A 15,333-nucleotide genomic window follows, 5' to 3' on the forward strand; every position below is an offset into this window, starting at 1 on the left:
TTCAGAACAGCAATGTCATATGGAGATCAGTGCCCTACAGTAACTCTCTTAGAAACAAATCACCATTGCCTCACATTTCTCTGAAATTTGCTTCCAGAAGTCTCCCTGTTAGCCTCCATGAGTCCAAATGTAGGCTGGGATCAGGGGCCAGTAGTGGGAGCTCCAGGATAGGAGCTCTGGTGAGTGGACAGGCATTCTCTTGCCTTCAGCTCTCCGATTGGCCAACCTATTTTGAACTACTTGTGGAAGGTAAAATCTTACAGCCAACGGGAGACGTTTCATAGTTTTTGTTTGGAAATGAATGCAATGCCCTAAGTCAAGTAGTTCTGGAAATGACAAGATGGTTCCTGTTTCCCCTCTGCCGTTCTCACCCCCCTCACATTTCTGAAGACTCTCTACCCTTGGGAGTGTGGATTGCCCTTTCTGAGACCTTTTGGATTTCTTAAAAATTAGCATTTCTGCAAAAGCCACCAGATCCTCTTTCTGTGTTCATTTACTTACAGTGTTGAGCTTTGTGAAGCCCCAAGAGAAGTAGCTTACAGACAGTCCTCCATCCTGGTTTCTGTTTCTGAAGTCTGGGCTCTTTGGAGAGCTGGGGAAGGGGGTTTAGAAAAGACAGAAGGAAACTTTCCAGAAGAGGGTGATGCCCTAATGAGAAGTGGGGCAGCTTGGGAGGTGTTCCAGAGCGTCAGCTGTCTGGAGAACATTCTTTGCACTTGCTATTTGCTCAGCCTCAGATGTTTCTCCCTGGGATATTCAGAAGACTTGCTTCTTTGATACATTCAGCTCTCTGCTCCATAGATGTTACCTTTTCAGTCTCTCACCAGCTAGCTTATATAAAATAGCAGCCTTCATTACTCCCTTCTTTTTGTGTGTGTGTGTGTGTGTGTGTGTGTGTGTGTGTGTGTGTGTGTGTGTGTGTTGTGCATATTCAGACACACGCTGGCTTACACAGTTGAAACAGTAAGTTCAAAGTTGTCTGTAGCCTCGATTCAATCAAGCACACTGGTTCATGTAGTTGAAACATCAAGTTCAAAGTCATATGCAGCACAGACGAGGGACCCAGGTAAGATACCGTGCTACAGATCAAGTCTATCAGCAGAATTCCTTCTTCTTTGGAGGAGATGTCTTTTTCTTTTTTTCTCTACAACTTTTGATTAAATGAGGACAGCTTTCACTATGGAAGGTGTGACAGTGTGGATCTTGCCAAGTCCTAAAAAGTCACATTCACGCCATGGCTTGCATGAAGAGGTTAGAGGGCGACCTTGGGTGTTAGTCTTCACCTTCTGCCTTGGTGGAAGCAGGATCTCTCCTTGCTCACTGATGCATCACTGGGATAGCTGACCTGAGGATTTCCAGGCATTCTCCTGTCTCCATCTCCCATCTCTCCATTGGAGACCTGGTGTTACAAATATGTCCTGCTGTTCCTGGATTTACGTGGGCTCTGGAGATTTGAACTCAGGTTGTTACACTTGTGTGACAGGTGTTTTACCCACTAAAGCATCTCTCCAGCTTTCATTACTTTACTTTTTCTGATTCATATTTTGTCTCATCCTTAGTACTACTAACATACTAGAACTGTATTTGATCATGTGTGATTATTTTCCTGCACCTAGAATATAGATGCCCCAGGTTTTCATGCTTCCGTGTTCCTTCTTGAATCTCCATGCCTAGGATTGACTGATGACATATAGAATAGCTTATTTTGTGCAACAACTTGGATAGGCCACAGTGCATAGATACTGATCGAAAGCTAATACGGATGGTACCATTAAGCTATTTTTAAGAGAGGATCAATAATTAAATGAGTAGGCTTTGAATAAAGCTGTTACTCTCTGTTCTAGTCAGATTCTTATCACAGTGACAAAATACTTGAGATAATCTGCTTAAAAATAGGACATGTTGGGCTGGAGAGATGGTTCAGCGGTTAAGAGCACTGATTGCTCTTCCAGAGGTCCTGAATTCAATCCCTAGCAACAACATGGTGGCTCACAACCATCTGTAATGAAATCTGATGCCCTCTTCTGGTGTGTCTGAAGACACTTACAGTGTACTCATATACATTAAATTAATTAATTAATCTTTAAAAAAAGAATACTTAAAAAGAAATAGGAAATGTTTACATTGTCTCTGAAACTTCCTTTGGTTTTAGACTGATTTGGTCCTACAGCTTTGGGACTGTGACGGTGCAGTACATCATGTAGGGGTGGCTCATCTCATGGCAACTAGGAAGAAGAGGGGTAGGGAGGACGGAATGCAAATTTCTTCTCCAAGGATGGCCTTTCAGTGACACAGCTTCCTTCCATTAGACCCCAACTCTTAAAGGTTCCACATTCCAAGAGTACTACATGCTGATGACCAAGCCTTTAGTACATGGTCCTTTAGGGGGCCATTCAAGATCCAAACTGTAGCACCCTCCACAATGTGGGTCTCATCTAATCAAGTGGACGTCTTAAGAGAAAAAAAAACAAAAGCGTTAGGGCATGATAGCCCATTCTTTTCATCCAGCACTTCACTCTGGAGACAGGGATAGGTAGATCTTTGTGAATTCAAGGCTAGCCTGGTCTACATAGTGAGTTACAGGACAGCCAGAGCTATGTAGAGAGATCCTGTCAAAAAAATTTTATTGAGAGGTCAGTTAGCCTGTGCTTCAGACTTTGGACTTAGTATTTCCATTGCACAAGCCAGTTCCTTAAAAATCAGTCAACCAACTAATCATTTAGTCAATCAATTTGTCCTTGCTTTCCTCCTTTTTTCCATCCCCTCCCTACATGTGCGCATGCATTCGTGCACACACGTTTATTTTACTTGTCTAGCATGCCCTCACTAATACGTCATAAATGGTACTGAGTGGATGAATTGCATTTCTTGAATATTGAGGGTTTTTTTTTTTTTTTTGGTTCTTTTTTTCGGAGCTGGGGACCGAACCCAGGGCCTTGCACTTCCTAGGTAAGCGCTCTACCACTGAGCTAAATCCCCAGCCCCATATTGAGGGTTTTTATATTAGGTCTGGCTTCCTTCCTGGTTTCCAGTACTGGTTTTCTTACCTTTGGCCATGCTCTTTCTCATCAGAAGTCAGAATGTTTGATTTGTAGTTTTGCTAGAAACCCTATTCATTCTCAAATCATCCAGTATTTTCTGAACATATCCTGTATTCCAGAAACTGTTACTGTTATTATCTCTGCTGTATAACATATTATCTCAAACCTAGTAGTTTAGCTTATTTATTTATTTATTCTTTTTTTCTTTCTTTTTTTCTTCTTTTTTTAAACAGGATTTCTTTATGTAGCCTTAGAACAAAACCAGGCTGGTTTTGAATTTAGAGATCTGCCTGCCTCTGCCTCCTGAGTGCTGGGATTAAAGTCATGTGCCATCACTGCCCAACTCAAACCTAGTAGTTTAAGTCTATCATACCATTTCTTTCCATACCATGTATTACTTCTTAGTCTCCATGAATTAGAAGTCCTAGAGTTGTGAGAGTAGACAGTTCCGGTCTAGCAGTGCCTCATCATCCTGTAATCAGATGTCAACCTCAACTACTATCATTTAACCTCAACTACTATCATTTAACCTCAACTACTATCATTTACTGTCTTGGGACTAGGGATGATGTGTCCAATATTGTGTGCTCAAACAGCTGGGGAGCATGGCTTCCAACATATGCCATTCTGACTCTCGGGGGGTAGGTCTCAGTCCCCATGTACATGGACCCTTCTAGAGTTCTACCATAGTGTCCTGATGGTATGGTGATGATTTGTACTCAATCCAGGAGACTAAGGCAGAAGCCATGATGCCTTTGTGATATAGCAACTGGGAGTTACACTTCTCTGTTGGTTAGCTCTGGGGAAGGATACTCTTTAAAAGCCATTTACACCAGTAGCCATGTTGTAGAGTGCCTGGCTAAGGAACATGATGAGCAGGGCAAACAAAACCCTGATATGCTCATATCTTGCAAACAAACTGGCCATTCTTCTGCCTCAAAGTATCTTACCTCCAGCATCTTCATCACTAATTTCTTCTTCTAGTCGCAGAGCACAAGACTTTATATGTACCATATATAGAGGCATATTCTATCTACTGGTTGGATTGTAGATTTGTGACATAGAAAAATTCTCAAAGAAATGTCCAGACCTGCAAGGGCACAAGTAGAAACTACAGATGAGAGCTTGACCTTTTGGACAAATGTAGACACACTCAGAGTCATTGCCTATGATTCTGTAACACCCCTACAGTGCACACTCTTTACTGGTCAGCTGGGCTGAATTTAGCTGTATGCCTCTCCTATAAGACCCTCCCTGCCTTCCTTAGGACCAGAGAGCGGTTTTCTCTCTCAGGGTTATTTTTCTTTCTTTTTAAATAATTTCCCACTGGGTTCTCCAGTCTCCCCTTCAATGTTGTGTCTCTGAAGCCTGCCATTAACATCAGGAATAAAGTTGATGAAGTTAGAGGCTTAGTCTGCTTTGTTTGTGTTGTCTGACATAGTATTTGCCAAGTAAAGGCCTAACAAATATTTTTTAAGTGAATAAATTCCTGACCCCAAGTCATGCTAAAGCAGGCTTTGTATGATTTAACAGGCCCAAGATGACCATTGTGCAAGCTTCATTCTCTTCTTCTCTCTCTCTCTCTCTCTCTCTCTCTCTCTCTCTCTCTCTCGCTCTGTGTGTGTGTCTGTGAGCACACGTGTATATGTATGGATATACATATATACATACAATACACATACACGTACAAGTACATGTACATGTACACAAACATATACTGTCTCATTGCAGAGCCCAGGTTAGTTTACAACTTACTATGAAGGACTCAAAAATATGATCATCCTATCCTCTCTTCCCAGATGCTAGGATTAAAGGGCTGTACCCCCACACTCAGATCCTCTGGAGTTCACTTTACCTCCTAGACCTTGCCATTTGACGACGAGGAAGGGAACTAGGCACACAAGAATGAGCCTCTTATGTAGAAAGGAGTGCTTAAGCCTAGGCTGGTCCCTGAGAGTTGGATTGGGCATAGGTGTAAGGAGAACAAGCGGTTGCAGCAGAAGCTAGGTGGAAACGTGCAGACTAAGGAGAGAAAGAGGGTGAGCGTGTATCATTAGCCTATGATTAATATATAATAATATAGTAATCACCAGGCAGAGGTTTGTTCATACAACATTAGTCTGAGAATAATACCCACAGGAAGCACCATTTGCAGCCTCCCACGGCATCAGCAATTTGGCCCTCTTTTATTGTTAGCTCAGGTGAGAGTAAGAGCACCCTGAAGATGGAGACTCTAGGCAGCCTTACTCGTTTATGTGCAGGGAGTGCCGCATAGCCCACTGACCCAGCTTGACTCAGCTCTCCTCTGTAAGGAAGCCTCAAGATTTCCCTGCTCCCTACTCTCCTTTCACCAGCATGCAGAACATGGATGGGTTTCTGTGGGCCAATGGCAAGGAGGATTTAAAATAAAGCATGGTCTCTGTCCTTGAGAATTTGGTGGTCTAGAATTTCTTTTCCCTACTGGGGTGTTGCTGTCCTGATCTATGGATTCATGCCAGGCACCTCTAGGCTCTGAGCTTGAAGAAGAAATGGTTCTGCTTCCCTGAGGCACTTTGAGTGTAGATTTCCTCAGTATAGACCTGGAGAGAGGGGTGGAGGGGACAACTGTGTCAAGTCAGCCCTTGATGAAAAATGCCTGCTCATCAGGGGCTATTGTGGGTTGTTTTGGCAACACAGATGTTCAGACTGTGCCATGACCCTGCTTTGTAAGCCTGAATTTAGGTGATCAGGTACACTACAAAGGCTGAATGCAGAGAAGTAGTGCAATCTGGGTTTGGGGGCCTTTGATTAGCATTTTCTTCTATGCTAATGTGAATAATGCATGGGAAAAGGAGGGGGTTTGCCATTCTGGATATGTGAGTCTCTAGAATAAGGGCATGGGCATTTTGATCTCTATGAGACCCCAGAGTTAGGCAAGGTTTTAAAGTAGCATTTCTGAAGTCTTCGGAGTAAAGGGCAGGATGTGTTTGCTGTGAGAGGAACGATGTCTCAAAGAAACTTCCTGGAGCACATGAGGAACACTAAAAGAAATCAAGGCAGTTTTTTGTTTTGTTTTGTTTTTTTACCCCGAGCTACTGATTAGGGACAGCCATTTGAGCCAGGCACACTGCCTGCTTGCATCTGCTTCATACTCCTCCCTCTTTCTTGGCAGCCTTCCTGCCATCCATGTCTCTGGTCCCTGGTGCCTGAGACCTGGTTTCCCAGCAAGAAGGAATGGCACCACAGTGACCTGATGCCCTGGATTCTCTCCCCCCCTTTTCTCCTGGCTCTCGGTCTTCACTTCTAGTGGCTACCCTATGAGAATACTCCTGGTTGTTTTTAATAACCCTTTCTTACTGATCCAGCTCAGCGGTCACCATGTAAATAGCAGTCAATTTAGCTGTTGCTTATGCAGCAAATTAAGACAATGTAAAATGCCAAGGAGGTGAACAGGGAACCACCGGTGTCTTGTCTTTTCAGGACAGGAGTGGGACACCTGCCAGGACCTGGGACCAGGACCAGACATTTATTTTGCTGATCTGGTACAAGGTGCTCAAAGGACCTTGCTGTTGTCCTTTACTCTTCTTGGCCAGAGGAGATGCTCTCATGGGCCCAGTTGCACTCTAAAAGTCTTTACCTGCTTAGTTCTGTCTAGGTGGTAAATGGCAGGGATGACAAACTGTGGAGAGAGGAACTAAGACGTTTGCAGAATGGCCCTGATGTCTGTTTTCCTGATGTGTCAGTTCTGGCGTCTCAGAGATGTGCTGTGAGTAGAGAGTTGGGATTCAGGATATCTGCCTTGGAGTCAATTTTAATTGTGTGCCCCTGCGTGTGTACATGTGTGTGTAGAGGCCCGAGGACAACTTTTTTTTTCTTTTTTCTTTTTTTCAGAGCTGGGGACCAAACCCAGGGCCTTGTGCTTGCTAGGCAAGCGCTCTACCACTGAGCTAAATCCCCAACCTTGGAGTCAATTTTAAAAGAGCCAAGATTGGTGCTCCACAATCAGACACACAGTGCATGGGCATGATGTCAGTTTTCTGGAAAGATAATCCAGGGCACCAGGTCACTATGGTATTGTTTTCTTGGCTAGACTGCCTGGGATCCAGGCTTCTCTGCGGGTTGTCGGCCTGTTCTTTTCCGTCTGGCTCTGGGTCTTCACTAAGCTGCCCTGCTGGGAGCTCCAGCACAGAGCTTTTCGTGTCTATCTCTGTCTTCTGGGGGATGACAGTGCTACCTTCTGTACTGGGATACAGAAGGATTCCTCATAGGCTGGTCAAAAAGAGAGAGGGAAGGCTGCAAAAGTAGCTCAGAGGTATAGCTCCTGCCTAGCATGTGTAAGAACCTAAGTTCAATTCCCAGCACCAGTAAACAAACAAACAAACAAACAAACAAACAAACCAAGGAATGAAGAGAAAGTAAAAAAGAAAAGAGAAAGAAGAAAAGAAAAGAAAAGGTGCCAGGCACTTGCTGGCTCCTGGGAGATGCTAAATGGATACAATGCTGGCCCTTATGGGTGCTGTGCTCTTCTTGTACTGTAAACATAGCTCCAGATGAGTTCTCTCTGTGGTTTCCCCTTGTGTGTCAATAACGGGCCCATCAGTGGCTTATAGGTCCCATGCCTGGTTTGGAATTCATGGCCGCCTAAACAACATCTCTGTTTGCGGCACACAATAAAACCACATCCCGCAGCTATATGTTGCTTAATTAATAAGCTGATCATTAATCCCCAAACACCTGCATGCATAGCAGATTCTCCATTCTGACCATGTGGCATGTTGATGGGAGTCTGCTCACCCTCCTCTCTGGCTCGGCTAATGGAGGAGAAAGGCAGCCCGATTAGGAACCTGCTCTTTGCCTTGACCCCATTCTGTCCAGTTCTCGTTCCCAAGCAATCCTGTAGCACATTTGCTATTTTATACTTCTCGATGTCAGGCTTCCCCCGACTCCCGCCCTTCAGGCTTCTTTACTGGGTCCCCTCCCCCTCCCTCAGCAGCTCTGAGTACAGCGCTGCTGCTCATAGCTGTGGCCTTCCCATAGGGAAATGCCCAAGAACTTACACCCACCCAAGTGACCTATAGGCATGGCTGTCTGCTGCCATTACTAAAGGCCCTTTCTTCTGTTTCGGACATATCTGTGGGGCCATTCATACTTCAGAATTCCAGAGGAAAGCAAAACGAAGACATCAGATGGAACTCCATCCTTCCTTGCTTCCTCCTCTTCATCCCCATTTCCTTACGTCTGTAAGTGCTTCCTGAGAGCGCCCCATGTCCCACAATGAGTCCCTGACACGGGAACCCTTACTTTGGGTTCTGAATTTTGGGAGAAATGAACTGAGACAAATACAGACAGCCTTCAACAACAGTGGTACAGTGTCTGATTTTTTTTTTTTTATTTTTATTTTACGATGACGCAAAAGCCATATACGGAGGGTAGTGATGGTATTTTGCATTTTGAACTTTGATCTTTTCCCGGGATAGCAGAATACAGTGTGATATTGTTTTGAGATTCTGGGAGTAACAGTGATTATAAGGATATAAATCTGCAGATTGCACCATGTTACTTGGCTATGCAACTTGGTAGGCTAGGTGTATTAAACGCAATTAGTTTTGGAGACGGTCTTGGTTGGCCTTGAATTCAGAGTCTTCCTTCTCAGCTTTCTGAGTTAAAGGATTATAGCAATGCACCACCATGCTGTGTTAGATGCAGCTTTGACTCATGATCTTCTTCTTATTATTATTTTATAAATCATTTATTGAAATGTAACTATTGTAAGTGGGGGACTCTTTGTAGTTTATTCTGATATTGTGCTTCTCTTTGATTGTCTGTCTGTCTTTCTCTCATCTCTCCGTGTGTATCCTCTTCAAACTGTGTGAGGACATCAATTGCCTGCTACAGAGACTATTTCTCCGTACTGTCACAATGGCTGCAGCATCTGGTTAAACGCTTAACACTCACTAAATATCTGTTGAGTGGGGTTGACATCATGAACTGCTCTTAGCTCAGTTCGCACCTTGTATGTCAAGGTTCACACTGAAGGAGAAGACTCTAGGTAGCTCTAGTAAAAAGGGGCTTAATACAGAATTGTCAGACTTAAGCAATCATCACTGGAACAAGAGTAGGTCAAGGGTTGACACTATGAGGCTGACTTCCAAAACAACAGAGGATGGGGGAAACTGTAACTCCGCATGCCATTGGGGTTATGCCCATTTGGATCAGAGCTGCCAGTGGCTACTGAGAATCCTTTCCTGGAGATGTGGAGATGAGTGAAAGGAGGTAAAATTTAAGGAATAGGCAGTTAGACCAAGAGGATACTATGAGCTTATTTTGATACTTAGAAAACAGTGTCCTAAACGACTATTCCAACCTTGAAAACCATCACCAGCTTGCCCAAGCTGTAGGAAGCATTTCTTCACCTCCCGCTAGACTTTCAGGTCTCTTTGTAGTGTATACAATTAGTTGAATCAAATTCATAGAAGAAATATGGCTGCCAGGTATTTGGGGAACACTTTCAAATTTTCTATACAAATGATAGGGTAGCAGTGATGACACGTGGATGTTAGAGCCCCATGTCTCCTCTCCATGAGAAATCTCGATTGCTTTGGTCTGCAAAGGGCTGGTAAAAGGCAAGAAAACTCCTCATTCTCATTCTAAGCACTTACGACCAGTAGGGCATGAGAGCTTCCATTAGGCTGATTCTCCTCAGCTTTCAAAGATGGGTTGCCAAGGTCTTTGTGACTGAGGGGTGGGAATGGATTCCCCAGAGAAAAACTGAATGACAGACACACAAGGAGACCACAAGGTCAGAGATCTTTACCTTTTATGTGGGAGTCAAGGTTTAGGTCTGTTCCTAGAATAGTGGTTCTCAATCTTCAATGCTGTTACTCTTTGATACAGTTCCTCATGTTTTGGTGAATCCCAACCATAAAATTATTCTTGTTGTGACTTTATAACTGTGATTTTACTAGTGCTATGATTCACAATGTAAATGTTTCATATGCAGGTTATCAGATATGTGATCCCCCAAAAGGGTCTTGTACCACAGGTTGAGAACCACTGTCCTAGGGCCTACACAATGCCGAGAATGTTCTCCAAAAACGTGAGGCCTAGTGAGACCCAAGAATTTCCTTACTGCTATCCAAACAAATTACAAGGGAAAATTGGAGACAAGACATAAGTGGGGAGTTCTTTCATAGACTGAAAGTTATCTCAGACTTTTCCAAGATCGTCCTTGTATGTTCAGGAGACTACAATCACCTGCACATCATTCCCTTGTCCCCAATCAGTCACAGATAGGATGGTGTTAAAAAGAAGTCTTTTCTTTAAGCAGCCTCACAACTTCAGCAAGATGACCCACCATTTAGGACTCCCTTTACTTTGTGACAATTGGTACACCCCAGGCAAAGGAAATTAACTTTGTCTTGAGAGTTTCCTGAAGTTGCTCAGCCAGAGGACTAACTACTTGACAAATGTCTCCGCTGTTGGGGCTGGGGAGATGGCTCAGTGGTTAAGAGTGCTTACTGTTTTCGTAGAAGAAGGAGTTTGGTTCCCAGCATCCACACGGTAGCTCACAACCTCCTATATATTTGGTACCAGGGGATTTGATACCCTCTTCTGGCCACATATGGTGGCTATAAACTCATGTAGGCTCATACGCATACACACAAATATTAAAAATTGTAAAAAAATTGCCATTCTCTGTGGTGTCTGTGACCATGTTCATTAAGGTAGAAATTATTTTTGGAGGTCATTAAGGATATTTAGATATTGAGAGTGTGTGACAAAGAAGGCCTTAATAATCTCCAAGAGATTTTCCATGTATGATATTCTTTGTTTCTGTGATTATGGACTCCAAGGAGGCCAAATGTGTGTGCTTATGCATGTGGTAAGAGTAAGAAAACAGACCACAGGGCACGAACAATTTAGTCAAAGGCCACAGGCAACATCCCAAGCAGTATTGAGTACATTTGGTTTTCTCTCTATGCTTGAGTTCCACATCTGGATGGGAGTGGGCTGGGTGGGAGTGGGCTGGATGGGAGTGGGCTGGATGGGAGTGGGCCGGGTGGGAGTGGGCTGGGTGGGAGTGGGCCGGATGGGAGTGGGCCGGATGGGAGTGGGCTGGATGGGAGTGGACTGGGTGGGAGTGGGCTGGGTGGGAGTGGGCTGAATGGGAGTGGGCTGGATGAGAGTGGGCTGAATGGGAGTGGGCTGGGTGGGAGTGGGCTGGGTGGGAGTGGGCTGGATGGGAGTGGGCTGGGTGGGAGTGGGCTGGATGGGAGTGGGCCGGGTGGGAGTGGGCTGGATGAGAGTGGGCTGGTGGTCATCGACCCGAGTTGGCATCGCAAAGTTGACTACTGGTTTCCAACTATTTGAGGTGTTTTCCAAGGATCTCTTATCTTGGAATTTATAATGGTTCTGCCTGGTGCAGAAGTGGCTGGGCATATGTCCAACATCCGCAAAGAGATGAGCAGGCAAGATATATTACAAGAGGAGGAAGGCCAGAGTCTACCACACTTTGCAGAAAAGCTTCTGCTGGAGGTCAGCATGGTATGCTGGGCTCATTCTACCCATGACGGACAAATAGCGTATGCTCCTGAACATGAGACTAGGAGGGAAGCCAGACAGCAGAGTAGGATGTATCTGTGCATTGCTTGGCTTGTGCATGCTTCCAGTGGCTCCAAAGTGCCTCATCTTCCAGCTAACAACATGTGTATGTGTGCTTTCTGAATATATAATGTAGGTAGACATGAAGGTGCTCATGGTATATGTTGATATATTTGTCCACATATGGATAGCCTGCAATGTAAAAGCTGTTGGCACACATATTTATCCACACGTTGGTGCACATCTTGAACAAGCATGAGTGCACATGTATGTGTGCATACGTGCACTGTGTTAGGGCAGGCCTCTTTGCTGGGCTTCGCCTTGGGCTGTTTGCTTCGCAGAGCTGAATTTGGATTTGTCCTCTCTGTTCTAGGTCGATGGCATTGATCTGGGAGGAGTGAAGAATCAATTGTAATTTGGTTGGAGGGCCTGGCGCCAGAGTGTGTAAAGAGTAATTAGTGGGAGAGGAGCTGAGGCGAAGGACTGGGACCACTACCATTGATGGGGACTGCTGGCCCCCGTGCAGAATGGGGCACGGATGTAGAGGAAGTTTGTTCCAAGAAGTCCAAGGGCTCCTTCTCTTAGTATATGGCATCTTCCCAGCCCCCTTTCCTTTACTAGGCTCAGAGCAAAGTTCAGAGAGGATTTCCCCACATGGAGTGCTGGAGACTGAAGGCCAAATGCCTTGCCTTTTACCATCTCTCCTTTACAGTGTGTTAATGCAATCTTCTGATGCACAGTCCATGTCTTGCTCCCATGAGCCCCTTACATCATCAATGTGTGTCTGTCATTCAAAGCTTCTGCCTTTTGATAGGTTTTCATTTGCGTTGTCTTGTTTGGACCTTACATCATTAATAGGAAACAAGAAGACAAGTACTATACTTCATCTGTACCAAGGACACAGGAGCAAGCATGCAAGTTGATTTGCCAGAATCTCTGTGGTAGGTTCTTAGCAGCCGTGAGGTTCAAGTCCAGCTCTAAACTCTAGATTATAACAGGCACATTCATGACAGCGATTCTTGAATAAGCTGCAGAGCTTGGGTGTTTCTTAGGGTCTTAATTTATCTGGAAGAATGGTGAGGAAACAGGGAATAATCTAGGTGGCTAGCTATCCTGGCAGTTCTGCATCAAGCTGCTATAAATCTGAGTCATAGAGAGGTTTGCAGAGGGCAGGGTTTGAGGTGCAAATACCCCTAACCAAGTTCTAACAAAAATGTTCTGGGGTTTCTCTTCCAAGACCGAGATAGTACCCTGTGTTCTGGCTGTCCTCATGTAGGTGGTCATTAATCCATGTTTGCAGACATAGCATCAGGGAGTGGAAGGCAAGATGGTCATGAAGCAGCAGTGCAAGCTGCAGGCAAAGGGTTGCTAAGAAGGAAGGGTATATGGCGATGTATCCTGTATGACTGTGGGGCGAGAGAAGGATTCTCAGAAGGGAAGGCCTGTCTGAGCTATGGATGAAGAGGGAAGGACAGCATGACAATTCTGAAGCCTACGAAGGTCTGAGGGCTATCGGGAAGTCCTCCTGCCCATCGTTCCTGGCCTCCTTCGGTTTTGTGGCGGCTCCTTTAGACTCTGCTCCTTTGAGCCTTACAGCTTCCTTAAGATGTAGAGGTCCTGACTACACTGGGGAGCAGTGTGAGAGGAGCTGGAGCAGCAGCAGGAGCCACCTTGCGGGGGTTGGTGCCTTCACTGCTCTGCTAATGCTCACAGATTCACGGGCATCGCCACTAAATGCCTGAGATCGCTTTGGCAGCTTGAGAAGCACAGGGAAAGAACTCCGTGCTAATGGGTTCGTCATAGGGGAGGGGAGGGAAGAGGAGGGGCAGCCCGGGGAAGGTTGCCAGGGATTCTGGAGTGTAAAGCATCTGGGGGGGGGGCGTAGGACATTGGGGGAAGTGTACCCTTCACCCACCCTTTCTGTCCTGCGTGCCAGCCACCTCACCATGAGAGGTGTATCGTCTAAAGAGATGGAGTTTGCCCTTGTGTACAGCACGTGGCTGTCTTCTGAGAATTAGCCAACCTCCTTCAGGCACCTGTAGGTCACACTGGAGTGAATGAGCTTTGGAACCAAGAATGGAGTCCAGAGCTCTCATTTCTCTCATGAAATTAGCAAAAGCGTCCCTGGGCTCCGTGCCCTGATCTGTGGAGCATGAGAGACACCTCCTCCAGTTCTTTGAAGCCTCTTGACTATGCTTCTGAGAGCCGTCCTGGGACTTTTGTGTTCTAGGTAATAGGGCTGGACAGTGTGGTGCAAGGCCTGTATCAGGGAAAGGGAAGCGTTGAGGTAATGGTTATAATTGGGAGGAGGATTTTAGGGTGACTTGAAAATTTTCTTTTTAATAGAAAAAAATAGTTTGCCCTCCCTCCCCCAGCAGATGATGGACTGACTAAAGAGGCAGGAGCTACACAGGGATTCATGGGCCTCTTTTGGCCTCTCCTCTACCCACTTCTCTTCTTGATGTGATGTGTCCGTCACAGATGGTTCTCATCTTCATTTGGTTTCCCGTATTTCTGGGTGGTTCTCACTCTGTATGCAGTTACTCATCCATGAGCCAGGCTGCGATGCATAATGGTATATTTTCACATTTGCGGAATGCCTTGCAGCCTTCAGAGAACTTCTATACCAATGATGTCATGCGATGCACATGGCATGCCACCAAGGAGGTAATGCAGCGTCACTTTTAAGAACACGGATTCTGTTGATGGTTGTGCGGGTTCATCTCCGACCACCTGTCTGATTATGGACAGGTGCTTTCATGCAAAGTGGAGGGAATAATAGATCAGTTCTCTTAGGGACTCAGAGACTCGTGTGTGTGTGTGTGTGTGTGTGTGTGTGTGTGTGTGTGTGTGTGTGTGTAGTATTTATAGCAAAGCCAACATGTGGCAAGCTCAACTCCAGTAGGTGCTATTACTGTGACTAATTAGCTCTTTAAAGGGGAAACTGAGGCTCCGATGGGAAGGTGATTTTCCTGGATCACAGAGAGGTAGGCAAGGTTGGTGTGAGAAACCAGGTCTCGCCTGAGTCTTCTAGCCCTGAAATGAAAAGATGCTGTGTCACCAAATTATTTAGTGTGCTTTGCACAGACTGTTCCCCTCCTGAACTGAGAGTTGATGGTGATGGAAATCTGAGGTGTTGCCACCCCCTGTGGAGAGCCTGTTCAGGGCTAGGCCTAACTGGGTACTTTGTGACTCACAACAGCCGTGGGAGGTATATACTTTTGTGGCTTGTTTATAAGCCTCCCTAATCAAAGGGGTTGGATTGGTTCTGATTGCAGACACCCTGGATTTGCAGTAAGGGGGTTCACGCTCCACTTGTGAAGAAATGCCTGGGGCTCTCCTGTCTCTGATACAGAGAGGTCCTGGCCACTGTGCTGAGGAACCTGGAGGACTAGGGGACAGGACACACAGGAGACTGCCCCTTTCTGTCCTTTTCCTCTTTCCTCAGACCAGGAGTCTTTCTGCTTGTACATCTTCCTCATGTCCCCTTACGAAGCTGCACAAAGCAGGAGAGTCTCTTCTCTGTCAATCTCTCCAGGGTGTGAGGGCATGGGAATTTACAGACACAGAACCAAATGTGTGACAGGATACACCTGCATGTGCACACGCAGAGCAATTCGTGTCTCTGCAGCAATTCTATGTATTCCTACAGTTCTCTCTGAGGCCGTATATATGTGTGAAAGTGTGTGGGCGAGCAGGTCTGTATGTGACA

The sequence above is a fragment of the Rattus norvegicus genome, chromosome 8, assembly GCF_021556685.1.
Source record: "Rattus norvegicus strain SHRSP/BbbUtx chromosome 8, alternate assembly SHRSP_T2T, whole genome shotgun sequence".
NCBI lineage: Eukaryota > Metazoa > Chordata > Mammalia > Rodentia > Muridae > Rattus > Rattus norvegicus.